Here is a 15645-nt window from a genome sequence, read left to right on the forward strand (position 1 = left end):
TAAACAGGTGAGGAGTAAACAGGTGAGGAGTAAACAGGTGAGGAGTAAACAGGGTGTAGAAAACGGTGTTTTTAAACTTTAGCCATCTATAGTACACACACGCCCCCTCGCACGTACAATGAACTTTAACAAACACAATAACAACAAACTCCTAAAATAAACAATTTGGCCCTTCACTGAATTACAGCGTCTGTCTGTCGATCAGTAAAGCATCCGTCTCTCCAAACAAAATGTCACATTATCTGTCTGGCGGTCGGTCTAGCGGTCGGTCAGTCTGTCTATCTGTCGGTCAGTCTGTCTATCTGTCAGTCAGTCGGTCTGTCTGTCGGTCTGTCTGTCTATCTGTCGGTCAGTCAGTCAGTCAGTCAGTCGGTCGGTCAGTCTGTCTGTCTGTCTGTCTGTCTGTCGGTGCGTCAGTCAGTCGGTCGGTCAGCGGTCTGTGAGCTCAGGGTTGTTGTGGGATAAACCCAGAGCAGTATATTTTCTCTCAGAGGAAGTGGGACGTGAGTGAGAGCTGATTAAAACCTTCCCAGCCTCAGCGAGAGAACAATCAGATGCTTGTTGTGTAAATTCACCTTTATTCCTCAATTCCTCTGGAAAAGTGTGACAGAAACTCCGCCCCGGAATTTTAATTATTTCTGTTATTGCTGTGAACTCCGTACGAACATGTGAGAACCAATCAGGAGAATTAAAGCGCCGTAAAGCCAAGTCACTACAAACTTTCATTTACTGACACTGTTCAGCGTCTGATCTCTCTCCGTGTCCGAGCGGCGTCTGAGCTCGGCCCGTGCCCGAGTGGTGTCTGATCTCTCCATGTGTCTGAGTGGCTTCTGATCTCAGCCCGTGTGTGCGTGGTGTCTGAGCAGCGTTGTTTTTCTCAGCAGTAACAGGCCGGGCGGTGAATAAGGCGCTTAGTGAACAGAACAGAAGGTTTTATTGAGCAGCGAGTGAAAGCAGCTCGACTCAGTGAATAAACACAATAATCTCCTCCTGTAACTGGGCTTTAACCCAATACACCGCCGGGCTCCTTAATAACGCAGTCATCATCATCATCATAACAACTCCGGTCGATCAGGAAAGACGGAAGGAAATATCCAGCGTTAGTCCAAGTGTACTGGATCGGATCAGACATGTTCAGCGTCTGTACACTGGCTAATGATCTAATAGTAACAGAAGTGTAATGGCCACCGGTTTAGTTTAGCACACTAAATAAATCTCCTCAGTCTCCACAAACCACGTCATTTCTCTCAGTAAAACAGCTCTGTAGGGTTCTGTGGGGTTCTGTGGAGTTCTGTAAGGTTCTATAGGGTTCTGTGGGGTTCTGTAAGGTTCTGTAGGGTTCTATAGGGTTCTGTGGAGTTCTGTAAGGTTCTATAGGGTTCTGTGGGGTTCTGTAAGGTTCTATAGGGTTCTGTGGGGTTCTATAGGGTTCTGTGGGGTTCTGTAAGGTTCTATAGGGTTCAGTAGGGTTCTGTGGAGTTCTGTAAGGTTCTGTAGGGTTCTGTGGGGTTCTGTAAGGTTCTGTAGTGTTCTATAGGGTTCTGTGGGGTTCTGTAAGGTTCTATAGGGTTCTGTGGGGTTCTGTAAGGTTCTATAGGGTTCAGTAGGGTTCTGTGGAGTTCTGTAAGGTTCTGTAGGGTTCTGTGGGGTTCTGTGGGGTTCTGTAAGGTTCTGTAGTGTTCTATAGGGTTCTGTGGGGTTCTGTAAGGTTCTATAGGGTTCTGTGGGGTTCTGGGGAAACTCAGTAATGGAAATCAGAGAAAAGTCTGATTTACTGTGATACTGAACCTCATCAAAACTGAAGATCAGAATACGCTACCTCAATCGCCGCCGTACCTTACAGAGATATGACCTCACTTCCTGTTTACCATTTTCAGGGTAGTATTTGTGTGCCTGTCGCACGGAGCGGTTTTCAGGACCCGTTACCTCTGTAGGTCTGCGGGGGAAAGCCGGCGGCGACGCTCCCTGCAAACTTCCAGAAAGATTAAATGCAGAGAGGAGAAACAAAAAGACCCAGTGTAACGGTTCGTTTAGGATTAACGGTCGCTGAAGCTTTTCTGCGCTTCTACACTTCATGGTTCTCGAGACATGTGCTGAAACACTAAACACTCCTCTATAGCGCCACCATCAGACCGCCTCACTCACGCCAGGGTCTGAACTCATAACCTTCTGATTACTGAAACACAAACAAGCTCTGAAACGTGCACACCAACATGTGAGTAATAAACACATGCCTGGGTGTGTGTGTGTGTGTGTGTGTGCGTCGCAGTAAAAGAATCAGTGGATTGGTGTGATGAAGTGGAGTTATTTTTTAACAGCCCTGAGGCTGATTGTTTTCCTCTAACAGCACACACCCCGTGTTTTATTTCTCTTACGCCACAGCAACCTACCAACAATTACTATTAATTATTGATTAAAGAACGAAATGTCATCCGTTTTATCCATTTATAGTTACATTTGATGTTATGAAACAAATTATAGCAGCTATAAATACTCGTTCCCTCACCAGCCCTCTCTCTCTCCACTCTCTCTGCCCTCTCTCTACTCTCTCTCTATTCCCCATCTCCACACTCTCTATTCCCTCTCTCTACTCTCTCTCTATTCCCGTCTCCACACTCTCTATTCCCTCTCTCTACTCTCTCTCTATTCCCCATCTCCACACTCTCTATTCCCTCTCTCTACTCTCTCTCTATTCCCGTCTCCACACTCTCTATTCCCTCTCTCTCTATTCCCGTCTCCACACTCTCTATTCCCCCCCTCTCTCTCTCTATTCTCTCTCTCTCTCTCTCTCTCTCGAAGTAAATAAGAAAACTGCAGCTTGCTGCGTGTGTCAGTGAGAAACAGTAAAGAAGTGTAAACTCCTCTGCGATGAAGATGTTGGAAAACGTCAAGTTCCAGCTTTCCCTCTGTCTGCTACACAGCACTGACACTGGAGACTCCTTCCATACACGTTACATAAACACGTTTCTCCTCACAGAAAATGTAAACGAGCTGTTACTATAGAAACGAATAGAAACGTATCAGAAGGTTGAAGCTGTGCTACTGTCAGAGGAGCTGCTGTTAGAGGAAACTAATCAACACCTCCTGACCAATCAGAGCGCTGCGGTGTCTCACCCTGCTCCAGGTCCCCAGGCGTGCACACGTTGCTGTAGTTCTGTCTCATCTCTCTGAAGAAGCTGCTCGTCTCCTTCAGGTTCTTCTTCAGCAGCGCAGAGTTTTTGTTGTAGCTGCTGAAGACGCGAGTGAGCTCTCGGGGTAAAGGACTCGTCTTCTGCACGTCTTCCTCCCACGTTTCCTCCCTCCATCGTCCCTCGCTCTCCCTCAAACACACACACACACTCTGATGATGATGATGATGATGATGATGAAGGTGCTGAAGTGACGGATGTAAAACCCAGCTCTCTCTCTCTCCTCACATGTGCATCTCCTGCAGGTTGTGGATCAGAGATGAGGAGGAAAAACGCTTGGTGTTTTTTTTCTTTCTTGTTTAAGAGTGCAAAAAAATAAAACTCTTATCTCATCATCATCATCATCATCTTCATCTCAGCACTGACTTTCACTGCACACTCACTCGACTCGGAGCTGTTTAATGCACTGCTCTTATATACAGCTCATGCATTAAAGTCTAAAAGAATGACTCCTGTGTATAAAGCGAGGGAGGGAAAGTATTCGCCCCCTCCTTCACCACCTCCTCCTCCTCCTCCAGATTCAGTCCAACAAAACAAAACAAAACAAAACAAAACAAAACAAACAACAACTCCCAGACGAGTGTCCGGATTACCAGATCTCTTCACAGAGGTTTCTTCTTTATCTGTGAGCGAAATGCACAGACGGGTCGATGAAGAAAAAATCCCAAACAAAAACACACCGTCTGCTAGCCAGCCTCTCGCGCTAACTTTAATTAGCCGAATGCTAGCTCACTGGTCACAGACAACTTTTCTTTTTTTTCTTTTTTTTTTTTAAGTCAGAAGCTAACCCGGACAACAATAACCCATCACTCATACAAGCCTGTGCAGATATCCCTCTCCAAACCCGGACATTTTAACCCGCTTTAAAAACCTCTGTCCCGTTTTTAGCCAGCCATCAGCTCACAGCTCCGACTCCCACTGCGGGCTGCAGCTAGCGAAGAATCCCTCACTTCCGGGGTGCACTTTAAAACAACGAGCTGTCGTCCCGTCACAGCAGCTGCAGGCGGCAGTCATCCCAGAGTTATTCCGTGTTAAAGTCTCTCCGTGGCGGCTACACCGTGCTGTCTTTACCGAGTACAAACTCGGCGCAGGATTGTGTGCAGCCGGAGAGCCGCGCTGCTCAAAAGGGGTGTTTTTGAAGGCTCGCTCTGCTCCGGTGCATTCTGGGATACGTAGTCACAACAATAAGTGTCCCGCCCTGTACACGTTCAAACGTGGCGTTGTTTTATTGTTAATTATTTCAGTTTTCCGACACTTTGAAAATGAAAATCTCATCAGTTATCGATTAACTTTTAAAGATGTACAATACAAGCCCGCGGGCTGTCGCGGAATTACAGAAACAACTGGGAGATTTAAAAGGGACTTTCTACATTTACTCAACCGGCACGCCTCACACTTTTTGTGTATTGTCTCCGCGCTGCCTGGCGGTGAGGCGCTGTAACTGCACCAGGGCGTGAGAACAGAAGCACATACAGCACTGAGTTTTATTCTTTTCTCTACAAACAGATCACTCAGAGACGCTTTCAGTCCTGAATGAAGTAACATTCTAATAAAAAGAAAAACACCGTTAAAAACATTTTTGTTAGTTATTTCAGTTTTAAAAGTTTTGTATCTCGAACAAGTTTATAAAATGCAGTCCAATCACGACGTGGGGGGGGGCTACACTTACCACTGGATAGCGTTAGCATCTCGCTAATCATTAGTGACTAGCATGCTAGCTGGTGTGTGTGTGTATGAGAGAGACTGAAACTAGCTGATACCTACAATGAAACCGAAACTTTCCATTACGTTTGTAAAAAAAACAACAAAACAAACAAACAATCGTTAATAGCCAACTAGCGATTATTCAAACTGTCAAAATACCCGGATGAGGCGGTGGCACGTGATTGGTCCACACAAATCAGCACCCGCCTACAGGATGTGTAGTTTAGAGAAGATATCGAAACCTTTGATATCTAATCATGTATTGATTAGTTACTTAATTCAGGATTATTTAAATCAGTCATTATTATATTTTCTTTATTTCAGTAACAGTATAAAGCGGCTCAGTGGACTTCCGGCATCAGCGATGACGTAGACATTCACCTCCTTAGGTTACTCTTCATTAAAAAATCCCCATTTTTGGATATTTCCGTCTTTTTATCTGTCAGATTCTGTCAGATTCACACCTACTTAAATATAACATTCTAACATTGTGGATATTTTTCTGACTGCGTGTTTCTCTTAGTGTTTTGTTGTTCAGGGTGGGTGTGTGGAAGGAGTGAGTGGTAGAGGATGGATGGATGGATGATGGTTGTGTGTGTGTGTGTGTGTGTGTGTGAGAGAGAGAGAGAGAGAGAACGTCCTCTACGCCCTACAGGCGTCTCGTGTGTGTGAAGAATGCGCTTTGGGGATTATGTATGATTAATATCAGTGTAATTTGTTTACAGCAAAGATGTGCTCCTCACTTCTGGTGAATAATAATAATAATAATAATAATAATAGTAATATCTTTTCACCTCAGTGTCACATTCGCAGTTGAATTTGAATCTAGTTTATAAAATGTGCGCTGAAACCCCGGGTGTTTATTAGCGAGTCTTCATGCACGTAATCTGTGTGTAAAATAATATATTAACACGCGCGTGCGTTCTTGAACCTATTCTTAAATCTGAATGGATTTTCGACTTCTTTTGAAAGAGGAACGAAACCCCTCCGCTGTGAACCCCGCCCCCACGCCAAGGCCCGCCCCTATCTGCGCCTGAAGCCCCGCCCGTGTGTGAATATGAGCAGCGGGTGAGCGAGTGGAGAGAGTGAGGAGCTGTGCGTGAGGCAGTCTTACCTGAGCTCAGGCAGGATCAGGTGAACATGGAGGGGATGCGGTTCGGACGCGGAATGGACGCTGTGACGGAGGGTCATCATGCTGACCGGAAGTGCCCCTCTCCAGGAAAACGGCACGCGGTCAAGCGGCATCATCACAAACACAACCTGAAGCACAGGTACGACTTCCTGGAGACTCTGGGCAAAGGGACTTACGGCAAAGTGAAGAAAGCGGTGGACAGAACCGGAAAGCTGGTGAGCATCTCCCCTCTCTAAACCTAAACGAACTGCAGTGTGGGTTTATTTCTAGAGATTTCCACCATGGAAGCAGTTTGCTGTGATCTGAAGACACGCCTGCTGATTGTAATCGTGTTTACATCTGACAGTAACCTCCTGCAGTGTGCAGCCTCCACCTCGACTCCACTCTCAGACCTTTAGTTACCTTCTCACAAAGAAAGGTACCAAACCGCACTGTTTTCTTCTCCTTGCTGGAGTGCTAAGTACCATTAAGTACCATTAAGTACCATTAAGGGACAGTCTTTTCTGTCTCCAGTGTTTATTATCTCTCACGTGGAAACCTTTTCCACTAATGTACTTGTACAAGCTAATTAACGCTACACAGACACACACCTTCCCAGGTACAAGATACACACCAAGAGTGCAAAACATGTGCCTTTGATGGTGCCGATCCAGGAAAAGTGCAGTTTAGTACCTTTTTATTTCTGAGAGTGTTAAAGGTGCGCTACAGTCACACTTCAAGGTTAAAGATGTTCACCTGAGGGTACCGCTCCAGAGGGTACTGCTAAAGTTAGTACCCTGTTGGGCTTTTTGTGTGTGTGTGTGTGTGTGTGTGTGTGTGTGTGTACAATTTTGGTTACCTTTCATTCCCATGACACACACACACACACACACACACACACACACACACACAGCCAGCATCTCATTGTGTTCATGAGTGAAGCATGACGTGAGTCACACTAAGAAGAAAAACACAGAAAACAGGCCAACTCACCTGCTCACAAACACCACAGAACAGGTTTTCACTCCTCCTCCTCTTCATCCTCCTCTTCATCCTCCTCCTCTCAGAGAAAGCGCTTTCAGTAACCCAGGGGAACACAGCTGTAATACACACACATTATTTATATAAAATAAGGTATAATGGAATGTTTCTGTCTCCAGAGCCTCTATAAGTGTGTTGAATATAAAACATTACAAAAATAATTGCTCACTAATCCACTTTAATTGTGTTGTGGTGTAAAAGACGGGACTGAGGTTCAGAGACTCAACACTTAATGTTTATCATCAACATTTATAGAATTATTCATTATTATTATTTTTATTATTATTAACAAACCCAGTTTGTCACTATTTTGTTCAAAGCCACACGATTTCAGCCCGAGTTTTCATCACCACAACAAGTCCACTCACCTTGACTCACAAGACATTTCAAAATCACCCAAGCGATTCACACACACACACACACTTAAAAAAAAACAACAAAAAAAAACAAAACGCACATGCACTGAACAGCTGGAGGAAAAGTCCTGAACAGTTTGTAGGAAGCTACAGAAGGACTTCAGATTTCTTTCGAGTTGGGATGCGTGTTGTTTTGCACGTTACCGCGTTAAAAAAAAAACGATAAAAATCCACCTGTAACTTCCACCTCACAGCATAGACAGTATAAGTATTGGCACCCAAAGTGTGCAGTAACGCAGTGTGTCCTAAACCTCATCTGTGCTGTAACTGAGGACATTTTCCTGATAGAGACGTTATTAATGCAGCAGGTGAAGTAGTCACGTGAGTTTAACGTTTTAAACGTTCAGAGTGTGTGTGTGTGAGCGAGTGAGGGAGACTAATCGTGACTGGGTGAAACTGGAGATTTCGGTGTTTTATCCCAGTGCAGGATTTACTGAAAGGTTTAAAATGATAAACATCTTTTCAGTGAATTTTGGACATGAAACACCGATCACGTTGAATCAGCTGATTGCTTTACACACACACACACACACACACACACACACACACACACACACACACACAAAACAGTGTTTGTATCAGGGTAAACTGTGTGTGTGAGACGTGGTGTAGATAAGTGTGTCCTTTCTAAAGTTTCTCCTGACCGTCACACTGAAGTTAACCCTGTGTTGTGACTCGGAGGTTACAGCGCTCGCGTCAAGTTAAACGTTCGTCTTAAATTAAGAATTCGATTCGAAAAACGTTTTCCCTTCTAATCCTGAAGGCACATTACTGCGGACGTTTTCAGGTGTGTGTGTGTGTGTGTGTGTGTGTGTGTGGGGCTCAGTTTTTCTTAGACACTCAGTCCTTTAGCTGTCCCCTCGTTAAAGCAGTTCAGCTCCAGACGCTCTTCTGATGAAGACACGAGGCTGAAAGTCCCGGTATTTCCTCCTCTGGTGATATTTCTGTGAAGGGAAGTGTGTGTGTGTGATCTGCTCACGTGTCATCGTACTGTCGGTAAACACAGACAGGAAGTTCAGCAGTGTCTGTAATCGGCCATCACTATATTCAACAAACACACAATACAGTATTAAACCCACTCACAGTGCATTATGGGTAATACAGTAATGGCTCTGTGGGTTCTAGAGTTTGGGTTCTTCTACCGTTCCGTCACGGTGGACCAATCAGAAGGCAGTGCGGCTCAGGATCTATCCCCATGTCGTGTTCTGTGATAGACAGATGGCCTGCAGCTGAATGATGTCTCAGACTCTCAGGAAACACGAGCAGGAAGTGACACTTCTGTTCCTGCTGCGGCTCCGTGCTGTAGAGCTCTAACCTGTCATTTCACTCAAAAGACATGAGATCACCTGCTTTCACTGGAGCCGAGTTCAGGAAGCGATAAAGGGATCGGGAGGAAAAATGCAAACTCTGATGGGTATCTGGGGAAAAATCAAATCCCAGGCAACATATAAAGAAAAAACTTTGGGGGTTTTCCCCTAAATCACTTCCTCTTTCATATCAGTGTCTAGCTGCTTATCTCCACTTCATTGTCCTGGTCTGTTTTAATCTCTCTCTCACACACACACACACACACACACACACACACACACACACACACACTGCTGATTCGTGGTGTACTACAGAGAGAGAGTGAGACAGGTAGAGAGCGAGACAGGTAGCAGGGGCAAAGGAAAGAGGACCAGGGAAAAAGACAGAAAGGGAGAAAGGTTCAGATAAAAACTGAGTGAACAGAGGATGCCTACAGAGCAGCAGAGAGAGTGAGACATCGAGAGAGTGAGACATCGAGAGAGTGAGACAGATAGAGAGTCTGTGCTGTTGTTCAAACGTGTTCTATTCAGGACGTGTTGAGACATGAATAGTTTCCTTGATTTTTTTCCAGTGAACTGGTCTGGGAGGAGGAGGGAGGAGGGGGAGAGGGGGAGAGAGAGGGAGAGAGAGAGAGAGAGAGGAGAGAGAGAGAGATCTCAGGCCTGCAGTATTTATCCTCCACATATCTGCCCCATACTCCTCCGGAGATAGCGGTCAGGGAAACGCAGGCGGTGAAAAACAGCAGGGTTTAATATCCCGAGGAGGAAATGCCAGGCGTGTGTCTCACAGCGGCCCGGTGAACGCAGCTATATTTAACTCCTCCAAACTGCCCTCAGTTATTTCCTGATCGACGCTCCAGAAATCCACCGAGAGATTAAAACCTGCCAGGACTCGTCTCGACCCGCTCCAGACTTCCACATAATCACTTAAACACTCCCTTCCTGCAGCGTTCCTCTCCCCACTGCCCTGTGGGGAAATCTGCACAGAAACAAACCGCTTCAGATAAACTTCACACCTGTGTGTGTGTGTGTGTGTGTGTGTGTGTGTGTGTGTGTGTGTGTGTGTGTGTGTGTGTGTGTGGCCTCTGACCTCTGTTGCTCACCCTCCGTCTCTCCTGCCCTGGAGGTCCCTGATGACGTATACAGGCCCAAGGAATCTCGCGCATTTGCTCACACACACACACACACACACACACACACACACATCATTACTACTCCCACTGGGTAAAGAGAATGATCTTTATTTACTGAGGTGTTGTAAGTGTGGTGTTCTTACACGCCACAGTTCAGGGTTATATCTGCATGTGTGTGTGCTGGGGTTTACATTTCTGAGTCCTGCTCCAGCTAATGGACTCCTGTAATGAACACACTGTGTGTTGTGTTGTGTTGTGTTGTGTTGCAGGTGGCCATCAAATCTATCAGGAAAGAAAACATTAAAGATGAACAGGACCTGACGCACATCAGGAGAGAGATCGAGATCATGTCGTCCCTCAATCACCCCTACATCATCACCGTGTACGAGGGTAGGTCTGGGCCAAACCTACAGATCTCACTCCGTACACAGTAAATAAAATCCCCGACGAAGTGAAGGCTGTTCTCGCCGTGTGACTGCAGCAGCGAAACCCAGGAGAAACGCCGCTGTGAAACGAGGTGCTGGAAAGCACAGTCTGTGTACGTCACAACGCCGGGGAGGAAGCAGGAAGCTGATTAGTTGATGTCGGGAGACTGAATTAGTCTTTTATTCAGTAACGACCCAATTACTCTAAACGATCATGTCATTCGTCTCTATATATGTGTGTGTGTGTGTGTGTGTGTGTGTGTGTATAATAGAAATGTTTATTTTTTTAAAGTACAGGTATTAATGTGTGTGTGTGTGTGTGTGTGTGTGTGTGTGTGTGTAGTGTTTGAGAATAAGGATAAGATCGTGATTGTGATGGAGTACGCCAGTAGAGGAGATTTATTCGACTACATCAGTGGGAGGCAGATCTCTGAGCGAGAGGCCAGACACGTCTTCAGACAGATCGTCTCAGCTGTGCACTACTGCCACAGGGTAAACATCCTGCCCCACGTCTGCACCTCACGTCTGCACCTCACGTCTAGACTCTTTCTGACCCCATACACAATTTATACACACAACGCTTCCCTCAGGAATATTTCTACATTTTAGACGAGACGTCTGGTTTTTCGTCCAGTGTGTGTGGCTGAATCACACGAGCCTGGCTGTACCACTGAAACCATGGCAACCAACAACAACAAAAATCTCTGTCAGTTATATAGACTAAACACACACACAAACAACCGAGTACTGTAGGATCTTATAAAGAATTCAGCCCACACCCATACTGCATTGTTTGACTGTTGAACGCACGCACGCACGCACACACACACACACACACACACACACACACATATCTCTCCTTATATAACCACACAGACACTAAACAGGAGCAATGAAGCAACAGAAATGAGACCGAAACAAATGCCAGCAATGTTGTTGTATAACAGCACGCGATATGAAGCTCCACCCCGCAACGCTGAAACCTACCTCACCGACATTAAATTCAAATCTACCCTGGAACTGTAGGCCATTTTAACATGACTGAATTATTTTAATAAGTCTGAAGAATAAAAATGAATTCCTGTAAAGGAAGTGTTTAATGCCCACGTCCGGTGGAATGTGTTTTTATCAGAAAAACCAAACCGGTCAATAAAGTGGCTCTGATTTGTAAAATCTATGCGACTGCGCAGTGAGAAAATGAGCCGAGGTGTAATCGTGAGCGCTCTGAGCAATTCCGCGTCTGAAAAAGGAACTCCTCTTCTGTCTCGTCCCAAACGGAAGCGGTTTGTGAAATTGGAAAGCGCTCTTCTGCATTTTTCTTCCTTTTTACTATGGTGTCTTGTGGGGGTTTTTTCTTCTTTTTCTTCTTCCTCTTCTCGTCCCCCCCCTTTTTATGATCTGCATTTTCATTCCTTCCATTTTAGCCGTAACGATCTCTGGTTTCTGGGAACCCGTGAGCTGAAGGTATTCCCTCCTGCCGAGAAACACAACAGGGCGGCGTAGCTCACATTCCACACGCCGGGTTTTTTTATGACCTTATTTAGAGATTGGTGGAACAGGACAGGCAGACTGAACCGGTCAGTTTTCTGCTGAGCCGACAACAAACCTGCAGCCACACGAATAAATCCCTCCATCTACACATCGATAAGAGTCGGGAACCAGGCTCCAGGAATCTCAGATAAAGAAATGACAATAACCACAACAGATACACTGAAACACCATGTGAGCGATTATGACGATGAAATCTCTTAATTACACATCGTGTAAAATCTCATGGTATAATTTAAAAAGGACTAAAACGACATAAAATGGAACAAAAAAAAGCCTAACAGGATAAGAGACGGTGTGCGTGAAAGAAGAAAAGGAAGAATGAGAAGGCGCACGAAAAGAAACTGCTTTTATTCCAGCCCCATCCTCACTCCAGAAATGATCCAGTTGAAAGTCGGCTTTTTATCGAGCGTTGGTGTTCGCTCTTTGTGGTTTGAGGGATTTCTGTAGCTGTAGTCATGGTGTTTTATGAGCAGTTTGATTTAACGCTACATGTTTCCGCTCCTCTCTTGCAGAACGGCATCGTGCACCGCGACCTGAAACTGGAAAACATCCTGCTGGACGCAAACGGAGACGTGAAGGTGAGACGCTCAACACCTGCTGTGTGTGTGTGTGTGTGTGTGTGTGTGTGTGTGTGTGTGTGTGAGAATCAACACGCCAGTAAAGCTCACACCCTTTATGTGTATATGCAGTGAGATGTTCTGCATCTGTGAACTGAACACACACACACACACACACACACACACACACACACACACACACACACACACACACACACACACACACACCCTTCAGTTTCACCTGCACTGTAGTTTTTGATATTTATCAGGCTTGTGTTGGAAAATGATAGTTTTGTTTTCACGGGTCAGCATTTTGGCCGTAAATAAACGATGGGTGCATCTCGTGTAGGATTCGGTTTCACCCGACATCAACACTGCCATCGCTCTCTCAGCATGGCTTTGTGCTCATGGGCAGAAAAGTAGTGTCAGGCTAGCGAGCGCCATGCGCTACCTGACGGTTACCACGGGAACACACAATCTGACTTTAGCGATGTGAAATGACGCAAGAAAGTGTGATTAATCGAGCGGTCGCGTTTTCAGATTGCCGACTTCGGCCTGTCGAACCTGTACCGGAGAGACGAGTACCTGCAGACGTATTGCGGCAGCCCGCTGTACGCCTCTCCTGAGATCGTTAACGGGCGGCCGTATAAAGGGCCAGAGGTGGACAGCTGGTCTCTCGGCGTCCTCCTCTACGCTTTGGTGCATGAAGCCATGCCCTTCGATGGCCACGACTACAGGACGCTGGTGCGACAAATCAGCACCGGAAACTACCGCAAACCCACCAAGCCATCAGGTAACAGGAAGTGCATGTTCTGTAGAAAGTTATTTACTCGTGGTGTACCTTTCAACAAATCGGTGGAACAGAAAAGCCACCGTTTAGGATTTGTACAAATACTAACGCAAAATCCAGTAAAATACCAGAAAGCCTAAAGCCCAAATATACAGTGTATGATGTAGTGTTACTACGTGTGGTACTATATTAACGTAATGCTGCTCTGAGATAAAAGTACTAAATTTGTGTTGTAAATGATCTGGTACCATGTAAATAGCTTTGGTAAAGAGTTTACAGAGTCTCCTCCCCCTCCATCCAGATGCATGTGGTTTGATCCGCTGGATGCTGATGGTAAACCCTGATCGCAGGGCGACTCTAGAAGAAATTGCTGGCCACTGGTGGCTTAATTGGGGCTACCAGCGTCCTCTTCTGGCTAAGAATGAGACAGCAGGAACAACACCACCACCTACCACCACCTCGTCATCACAAATGAGCAACTCAGCCCGACTCACTGATTGGCTTCGAAGAACTTCTCGACCTCTGATGCACAGCGGCTCGAAAATGCGCTGCCTTCTGCGTCCAGGAGGGGGAGTGACAGGAGACGCGCCCATCACTCGTCAGCGCTCGATTCGCAGGTCGCGTAAAGAAAACAACGTCTCTCAGAGCATGCAAGAGAACACTGCGCCCAGGCCGTTTAAAGGCATCCTGAAAAAACGTGGCAGCCTGAAACAGAAGCCATGCGGTGAACCACAGGTTCCGCCTTTGGAGGAAAAAATGGCGAACGCGACAGTAGCGCCACCTGTAGCCGAGCCTCCGCCTCCTCCTCAAGTTCCTCCCCCTCGCAAGGGAATCCTGAAGAAGCCAGTAGAGAGGGAATCGGGTTACTCTCCTCGTCCACCGAAAGCAGCGATTCCACCCAAACACCACAAACTGAGCTGTGCGCTATGACACCGAGACGTAGAGGAATCCTTAAATGTAACGGAAAATTTTCCTCCGGGGTTTTGCAAGAATTCAGGGAATTCGGCTCTCTGGACCAGATAGAAGCATCCCTCCCACCTGGGGGCGTCAGATCTCGTCCCAGCATGGCCATCAGCGAGGACAGCATCCTTTCGTCAGAATCCTTTGATCGATTAGACCTGCCTGATCGCTGTGAACCTGCAATGAAGGTGGATCGTCCGGCAAGGGGCAGCTCGATGCGCGGCAGTGTTTCGGCCGACAATCTATTGGACCTGAAGGAAAACGGGCAGGAATTATGGGATACAGACAAGATGGGAGAAAGCATGTTCTCCGTCACGGACTGTGAAAAGGTCTACAAGTCTGCCTGTAATGGCACCCATGTTTGCTGAAACAAACACCAAAACTCCTTCAAACCCGACAGGTCCGTTTCAGGACGTGTTCCGATTCTGCACGGGAAAGGAATCGTTGTGGAGACTGCAGTCCTGGAACAGGGAAGGACGACTAACAGAGTTAGCCGAGCTTCCACATATCGACTCGAGAAGGCACGTTCTCCATCACAGACTGAAAACGTGACCCCGGTGTACCAGTTAGCCTTTCACGGTGGTGGAAATAGAGCTAGCCGATACTAGATATTAAACTTATTTAAGACGTGGCTGTCACATTGGCATAAGTCTGTTCATTTTATTAGTGGAGCCAAAATGGGGGTAGAAAGGGAATAGTATTGGGCAGTAGAGCAAAGCAAAATGTGCCAAGGGGCTGTTCTTAGAGAGGCGATTCTCCTTTTAAACAGCATTTCTTAAATACAGTTAGATTTCGTGAGGCTGCAGCCTCTCTGTGTCAGACCAGGACCTTGTTTTGTGATAATTAAGCTTGAAAATGAACCAAAAGATCCAAATATGCTGAAAGTACATGTTTAAAAACACATTTAAGGGGTAATACTCAGACTACAGAGAAATGAGGACCAGAAGAAATCTAAAGGAAAACGTCTGGTTTATCATCTGCAAGCTCATAACGTCTGCAGCTCAGAGTCCATTAGTGATAAGATATTTTTAAAAAAAACAAACACACAACAAAGTCTGTTAACCTTGTAAATGATTAACCTTTAAGACGGACGGTCATCGGTCTCTCTCTGCTGAAACACCAGCCCAGACGCGGCTGTTTATTGCTTTATGAATTGACTTGTGATAAGGATCAGTAGATGTAAACGGACTGTGAGAAGTTTGTGAAAACGGTTTGTAGGCGGTACTCGCTCACCGAGGCCTCTAAGTGAAAACACTGTCTTTTTAATTTATTTGTAATTGTATTTTATGAAAAACCTGCTATTGTCCAACCGTCTGAGATCAAGAAGAAATGAAGACGGGTGCATTCTGTTGCTCCTGTCCAGCTTTCACTAATGTAAAAACTTGTCATTATTTCTTGAATTTTTCTTTTAATAGTAATTTTATTTCCATGACCCTTCCTAATGTCCGATTGGTCTTGTGTT

General features: G+C 45.8%; 2 pseudogenes; one reads left to right on the plus strand and one right to left on the minus strand.

Annotated features, from left to right (window-relative positions):
- LOC128632688 (dual serine/threonine and tyrosine protein kinase-like) overlaps positions 1 to 3289 on the minus strand; it is a 23274-nt pseudogene extending 19985 nt beyond the window's left edge.
- Positions 3290 to 5948: 2659 nt separating this feature from the next.
- Positions 5949 to 14819, plus strand: LOC128632689 (NUAK family SNF1-like kinase 2; annotated as a pseudogene).
- Positions 14820 to 15645: the final 826 nt, after the last annotated feature.

This window comes from Ictalurus punctatus, unplaced genomic scaffold (genome assembly GCF_001660625.3).
Source record: "Ictalurus punctatus breed USDA103 unplaced genomic scaffold, Coco_2.0 tig00163732, whole genome shotgun sequence".
In the NCBI taxonomy this organism is placed as follows: domain Eukaryota; kingdom Metazoa; phylum Chordata; class Actinopteri; order Siluriformes; family Ictaluridae; genus Ictalurus; species Ictalurus punctatus.